Raw genomic sequence first — 6,951 nt, forward strand, 5'->3', positions numbered from 1 at the left:
TCCATTGATAGGTAGTATTACAAGTGTATTGATCTTTTTCCACTGCTGGTGAACATTTGGCTTGTTTCCAGGTTTTGACCATTAGTGGTGATATTACTATGAATACAAGTGTACGTGTCTTATCACGTACGTATATTTGCACTGACGGTTGGCTGTATATGAAGGGACAGGGATGTTCACTTGTAGTATGTAATGCCATACAGTTTTCCAAAGCAACTGCGCTGTTTTAAAACTCCCACCTGCAGGAGAGCAGAGTTCCCGCTGCTCAGCATCCTTGCAACACTTGGTGTTGCTTGTTTTAAAAATTTTAGCCTTTTCTGGGGCGCCTGGGTGACTCAGTCAGTTAAGCATCTGACTTTGGCTCAGGTCATGATCTCATGGTTCGTGAGTTCGAGCCCCGCGTCGGGCTCTGTGCTGACAGCTCAGAGCCTGGAGCCTGCCTTGGATTCTGTGTTTCCCTCTCTCTCAGCCCTCCCCCTGCCCACGTGTGCTCTCTCTCTCTCTCTCTCAAAAATAAGTAAACATCATAAAAACCTTTTTTTTAATTTTAGCCTTTTCTGATGGATGTGTGGTGGTATCTTACTGTGGTTTTGGTTCGCATTTTTCCTGTTGACCTGTTATACTGAGCACTATTTCATATGTTTTCTTGGCCATTTGAATATTCTTTTGTGAAGTGACTATTCAAGTCCTTTATTTTTATTTATTTATTTATTTTTCAACGTTTTTTAATTTATTTTTGGGACAGAGAGAGACATAGCATGAACGGGGGAGGGGCAGAGAGAGAGGGAGACACAGAATCGGAAACAGGCTCCAGGCTCCGAGCCATCAGCCCAGAGCCTGACGCGGGGCTCGAACTCACGGACCGTGAGATCGTGACCTGGCTGAAGTCGGACGCTTAACCGACTGCGCCACCCAGGCGCCCCTCAAGTCCTTTAAAATGTTCTTTAGGGGGGATGATTTGCCTTTTTGTGTAGGGAAGATGTTTATTCGGGATCTAAGCTCTCCGTCAGGTGCCATACAGATAGCTTTCCCCAGGCGTCTTCATGGTGACCTTTGATGAGTAGACGCTCTTAATTTCAAAACAGTCTACTTTAGTAATCATTACTTTTGTGGTTAGTGAGGTCTTGTGTCCTAGGTAAGAAATCTTTGCCTGCCTCAAATTGTGAAAATAGTCTCTTGTATTTTCTTCTTGAAGCTTGGTCGTTTTACGCCTCCTATTTAGCTCTATAATCCATCTGGATTTGATTTTTGTGTACGGTGTGTGGTAGGGGTCAGGTTTCATTTTTGTCATATAGAAATCTGATTGAGCCAGCAACTTTTATTGAACACACTGTCCTTTCTCCAGTCTCCCTTGTCATAAATCAATTAAGCAAGGGGGTCGATTTCTGAATTCTCTGTTCTGTTCCACTGGTTTATTTGTTTGTCTTTGTGCCGATTTCACAGTCTGCAGTTTTACGGTAAGGCTTGCTGTCTAGTTGTGGAGGCCCTTCTACTTTGTTCTTCTTCAGGATGACCCTGGCTCTTCTTGGCTTTTTGAATTTTCATGTAAATTTTAGGGTTCGCTTGGTGATTTCCTCACACAGAAAGAGCCTGCTGGGATTTTGAGTTGGATTGCTGTTAAATCTCAGGGCAAATTTGGGAAGATGAATTCGGAATTTCCAAATCCACATTTAGAATTTTTTGACCCGTGAATATACGTATCTCTCAATTCATTTAAATCTTGTTTTTCTCATAATGTTCTGTAATTTTCTGTGTGGTCTTGCACATCTTTTGTTAGATTCATCCCTACGTACTTAATGTTTTTGGATACTGTTATAACTGGCTAAAAAACTTCCTTTTCTGTTTACTGGAGATAGACATGCAATTGATTTTTGAGTATGCACCCTGTGTGCATGTCTTGTGAAATTCAGTTATTAATGGCAATCATGTTTCTAGATCATTTTTGACATCTGATGGTCATCAGTGAATAGTAAGTTTTCTTTCTTTCTTTTCAATCCTTATATATTTCTTTCATCTCTGCCTACCCATCAGAGATAATTTTATGTTTGTCATTCTATTTCTTTCTTTTAAAAATTATTTATTTGGTGGTGGGGCACCTGGGTGGCTCAGTCAGTTAAGCATCCAGCTTCAGCTCAGGTCATGCTCTCCCAGCTTGTGGGTTCGAGCCCCACATCGGGCTCTGTGCTGACTGCTCAGAGCCTGGATCCTGCTTCGGATTCTGTGTCTCCCTCTCTCTCTGTCCCTCCCCCGTTTGTGCTTTCTCTCTCTCTCCCTCCCTTCCTCCCGCTCTCTCTCTCTCCCAAAAAAATAAACATTAAAAAGTTTTTTTAATTACCTATTTTTCATTTTAAGTTTTTATTTAAATTCTAGTTAACATACAGTGTAATATTCATTTCAGGTGTCCATTATACACTTATAACACTCACGACACCCAGTGCTCATCACAACAAGTGCCCCCCTTAATACTCATCACCTGTTCCCCTATCCCCCACCTCCCCTCTGGTAACCATTAGTTTCTTCTCTATAGTTAAGAGTCTGTTTCTTGGCTTCTCTCTTTTTTCCCTTTGTTCATTTGTTTTATTTCTTAAATTCACCTATGAGTGAAATCATATGGTATATGTCTTTCTCTGACTTACATCACTTATTTAAAAAAATTTTTTTAACGTTTATTCATTTCTGAGAGACAGAGAGAGAGACAGAGCGTGAGGGGGAAAGGGCAGAGAGAGGGAGACACAGAATCCAAAGCGGGCTCCAGGCTCCGAGCTGTCAGCACAGAGCCTGACATGGGGCTCGAACCCACGAACTGCGAGATCATTACCTGAGCTGAAGTTGGACACTTAACCAACTGAGCCACCCAGGTGCCCCTTATTTCACTTATTATGATAAGCATTATACTCTCTAGCTCCATCCATTTGTTGGAAATGTCAAGATTTCTTTCTTTTTTATGGCTGAGTAATATTCCATTGTGTGTGTGTGTGTGTGTGTGTGTGTGTGTGTGTGTGTGTATCTCACATCTTCTTTATCATTAATTGATGGACATTTGGGTTGTTTTCATATCTTGGCTGTTGTACATAATGTTACTATAAACACAGGGCTGTATGTATCTCTTTTGAATTAGTGTTATATTCTTTGGGTAAATACCCAGCAGTACGATTGCTAGATCATAGGATAGTTCTGTTTTTAATTTTTTGAGGAACCGCTGTATCGTTTTCCAGAGTGGCTGCACCAGTCTGCATTCCGACCAGACCAGCAGTGCGAGAGGGTTCCCCTTTCTCCACATCCCCACCAACACCTGTTATTTCCTGTGTTGTTAATTTTAGCTATTCTGACAGGTTTGAGGTGATATCTCATTGTAGTTCTGATCTGCATTTCCCTGATGATAAGTGATGATGAGCATCTTTTCATGTGTGTGTTGGCCATCTGGATGTCTTCTTTGTCATTCTATTTCTTTAAAACAGCTTTTATCAAAAAGTTTTTATCGCGTGTTTGTGTGAGTGTGTGTGTGTGTGTGTGTGTATGCTTGTGTGCATGGACTTAAACAATGTATTGTTTAGTTTTAGTTAATTTAGGGAATTCAGGAACTCACTTTTTAACTTCAACATTATGTTACTGGTCATTGCAGGTGCCTCTGGTTCATTTATTTCCACTGCTGTGTAACATTCCATCCTAGGAACAGAACACAGTTGTTGTTATTCACTCCAGTTGGTAGATATTTGGATTGTTTCCAGTTTTTTTTTTTTTTTTTTTTTTTTTTGCTATTGCAAGTGGGGCTGCTACATGGACTGTATGTATTTTCTGGTGCACATATGCAAAGGTTTCTCTAGGGTGGTAGTTCAAACATTTTGGTCTGAGGATCCCTTTATAGTCATAAAAATTATTAAGGACACCCAAGGCCCTTTTGCATACATGGGTTATGTCCAATAATTTGCTAGTAAATGTTTACCAACTGGCTCTCTGAGGGGGGGGGGTAGTGGGAAACCCTGATTGTAGTGTTTACTGATTTCTGTGGTCTGCAGACTGCACTTTGATAAACAGCGTTCTTAAGTATCACTGAGGTACGGAATCTCTGGGCTGAAGGGCATGTGGATTCACCTTTACAAGATAATGCCCAGCTGGTTTCCAGAGTAATGCACCAGTGTGCACCCCACGAGCAGAGTACGAAGGACGCGGCGCCCATGGCTTCTCCTACACCTGGTACTGTCAGACTCACTAATGTTGCCTGTCAAACAGGTGTAAAACGGCACCTCATTTGGTCTTGACTCACGTTTCCCTGCGGTGCCAACTTCCTAAGGCATCTCACAAAGAAGGCCTTCTGTGACCTGACTCCTGCCCCCCCTCCCCTTTCTGCCTCCTCTTACAGCTGTCTATCCAGACCACACCACTCACCTCCAGGCCTTTGCATGTGCTGTTCCTTCTGCCAGATGATCCTCCTTACCTCAGCCTCCAGCCTCTTGTTCGCTGCTGCCTCCTGTTTACTTCCTCAGCACAGGGTGGGCATGGCCTGGCAGGTCTGTAGCCTGTGATTGAAAAAAAAAAAACTGGAAGGAGCCCAGTAGGCCTGGGTTCAGATCCCAGTGCCACAGCCTCCTAAAGTCCGTGATCTTAGGAAAGGTGCTTAGCTTCTCTGAGATTTAATAGGTTTTCCTCTTGAGTAAAACGTAGATGATAACAGTTTGTGTGGTTACCCTGTGCTAACTCGCCATGAAACAGCGTGAGCGGCGACGCCCTACCTTTTGGTCTGGCCTCTGTATCCAAGGCTGTGGTTTGCAGGGGGTCTTGCTGTTTGGCAGGGAGGCCACAGCCAGCCCCTGTTGCCATACTGCTCACCGAGGTTGGACAAAACAGCAGGCAGAAAGAGTCACTCGGTCATTCAGCAAGCATTTACTGGAGTCCTGGTGTGTGTCAGCAACTGTCCTAGATGTAGGATTTAATCAGTGAATATAAGAGAAAAGTGGATGGAGACAGATAGTAAGAAAGGAAAATGCAGAGTATGTCATTTGGTAACAGTGCAACAGAGAAAAAAATGAGCAGGAAAAAAATGTAGGATGTGTTAGAGAGGGATATGTGGCATGCCCCTCTTAAACAGTGCGTCTAGGAAAGGCCTCAGTGTTCATGTGACATTTGAGTAGAGATCTGAAGTGTAGGGGGGCGCCTGAGTGGCTCAGTCGGTTAAGCGTCCGACTTCGGCTCAGGTCATGATCTCACGATTCGTGAGTTCGAGCCCCATGTTGGTCTCTGGGCTGACAGCTCAGAGCCTGGAGCCTGCTTCAGATTCTGTGTCTCCCTCTGTCTGCCCCTCCACTGTTTGCACTCTGTCTCTCGCATTGTCTCAAAAATAAATAAACATTAAAAAAAAAAAAAAAGATCTGAAGTGTAGGACTAAACCCTGTACATCTCTGGGGGAAGAGCATTCCAGATAGAACACACAGTAAGCGCAAAGGCCCTGGGGCCAGAGTATGTTTGGCATGTGTGAGAAAGAGCCAAGAGGCTGGTGTGGCTGGAGTGCATGTTTGTTTATTTGTTTGTTTACCCAGTCATTCATTTCACAGACATTGTCAGAGCACCTGAATGTGCCAAGCCTTGTTCTAGGCCCTGGGGATAATGAAGATCAACTCACATCAAGTGCTACCCTGGTGGATCTCACAGTTTTGTGGAGGAGACAAACAATAAACCGACTGACAACTGAGACAGCTCTTCTTTTTAAAAAAAAATTTTTTTAATGTTTGTTTATTTTTGAGAGAGAGAGAGACCGAGCACAAGTGGGGGAGGGGCAGAGAGCGAGGGAGACACAGAATCGGAAACAGGCTCTAGGGTCTGAGCTGTCAGCACAGAGCCAGACGTGGGGCTCAAACTCATGAACCATGAGATCATGACCTGAGCTGAAGTTGGATGCTTAACTGACTGAGCCACCCAGGCACCCCGAGACAGTTTGCTCTTAGCACAACAGTCCGAGTGATCCTTTTATACTCTCACTTCCTTGCCATTAATACTTGCTATTATGAAATGATACCCTTTTCACTCAGAACCAGCACCTGAGTCCTCACGGTGGCCTACAGGGAGGCCCGGGGTCCCTCTGACCACAGCATCATTTATTTCCCCCCCTACTTACTTCCCCCACTCCAGCCAAGTACACTCCTTCCTCTGGGCCCTTGAGTTACCTGTTCCCTCTGCCTGAATGCCCTTCCCTCTGATAGCTGCTGGGCTAACTACCCCCCTTCTCTATGGTGCCCACCTCAACAACCTAATCAAGAGTACAGCCCCTCTCCTGACCCTGGCACACGCATTCCCATCACCCTGCTCAGTTTTTTTCAAATAACTTTCACAGTCTAACGTTTGCTATATTGACCATATTTATCAGGTTTATTACTTGTGATTTATCTTCCTTTGGTATGTAAGTTCCACGAAGTCAGGGACTTGCGTCTGTTTTGTTCACTTGCGTCTGTTTTGTCTTTTCCCAGATGTCTATAACAGCTTCTGGTAATAGGTGCTCAGTTAATATTTGTTTAAAGAAAAAAATTGATATTGTGTCCAGTAGTATGCTATATGGTGATTTAACAAAAGAAAGGCTGGCAGGGTGGGGCTGCTATTATAGCTGGGCAGGGAAGGACTCTCTGACGCAGTGGCATCCAAACACAGGCCTGGTGGAGTGAAGGAGGGGGCCCAGCGCTCTGTGGGGAAGGGGGTCCATGCTTCTGACCACAGTGGGAGCTAGTGATTGGGGCTGAGGTGAACAGAAAGAAACAGAGGCAAATCAGCTGACCCTAAGTGGTGTCTTTCAGACAGATCTTCTGGTATCTGTGAGCTAACCCTAGGATGGATTCTCCCTGCCCCCCTCTACACTGCCCCTTCTTTTTAAAACAAGTTGGCCCAGGGGCGCCTGGGTGGCGCAGTCGGTTAAGCGTCCGACCACAGCCAGGTCACGATCTCGCGGTCCGTGAGCTCGAGCCCCGC

Source organism: Panthera uncia (genome assembly GCF_023721935.1).
Source record: "Panthera uncia isolate 11264 chromosome C1 unlocalized genomic scaffold, Puncia_PCG_1.0 HiC_scaffold_4, whole genome shotgun sequence".
Classification (NCBI taxonomy): domain Eukaryota; kingdom Metazoa; phylum Chordata; class Mammalia; order Carnivora; family Felidae; genus Panthera; species Panthera uncia.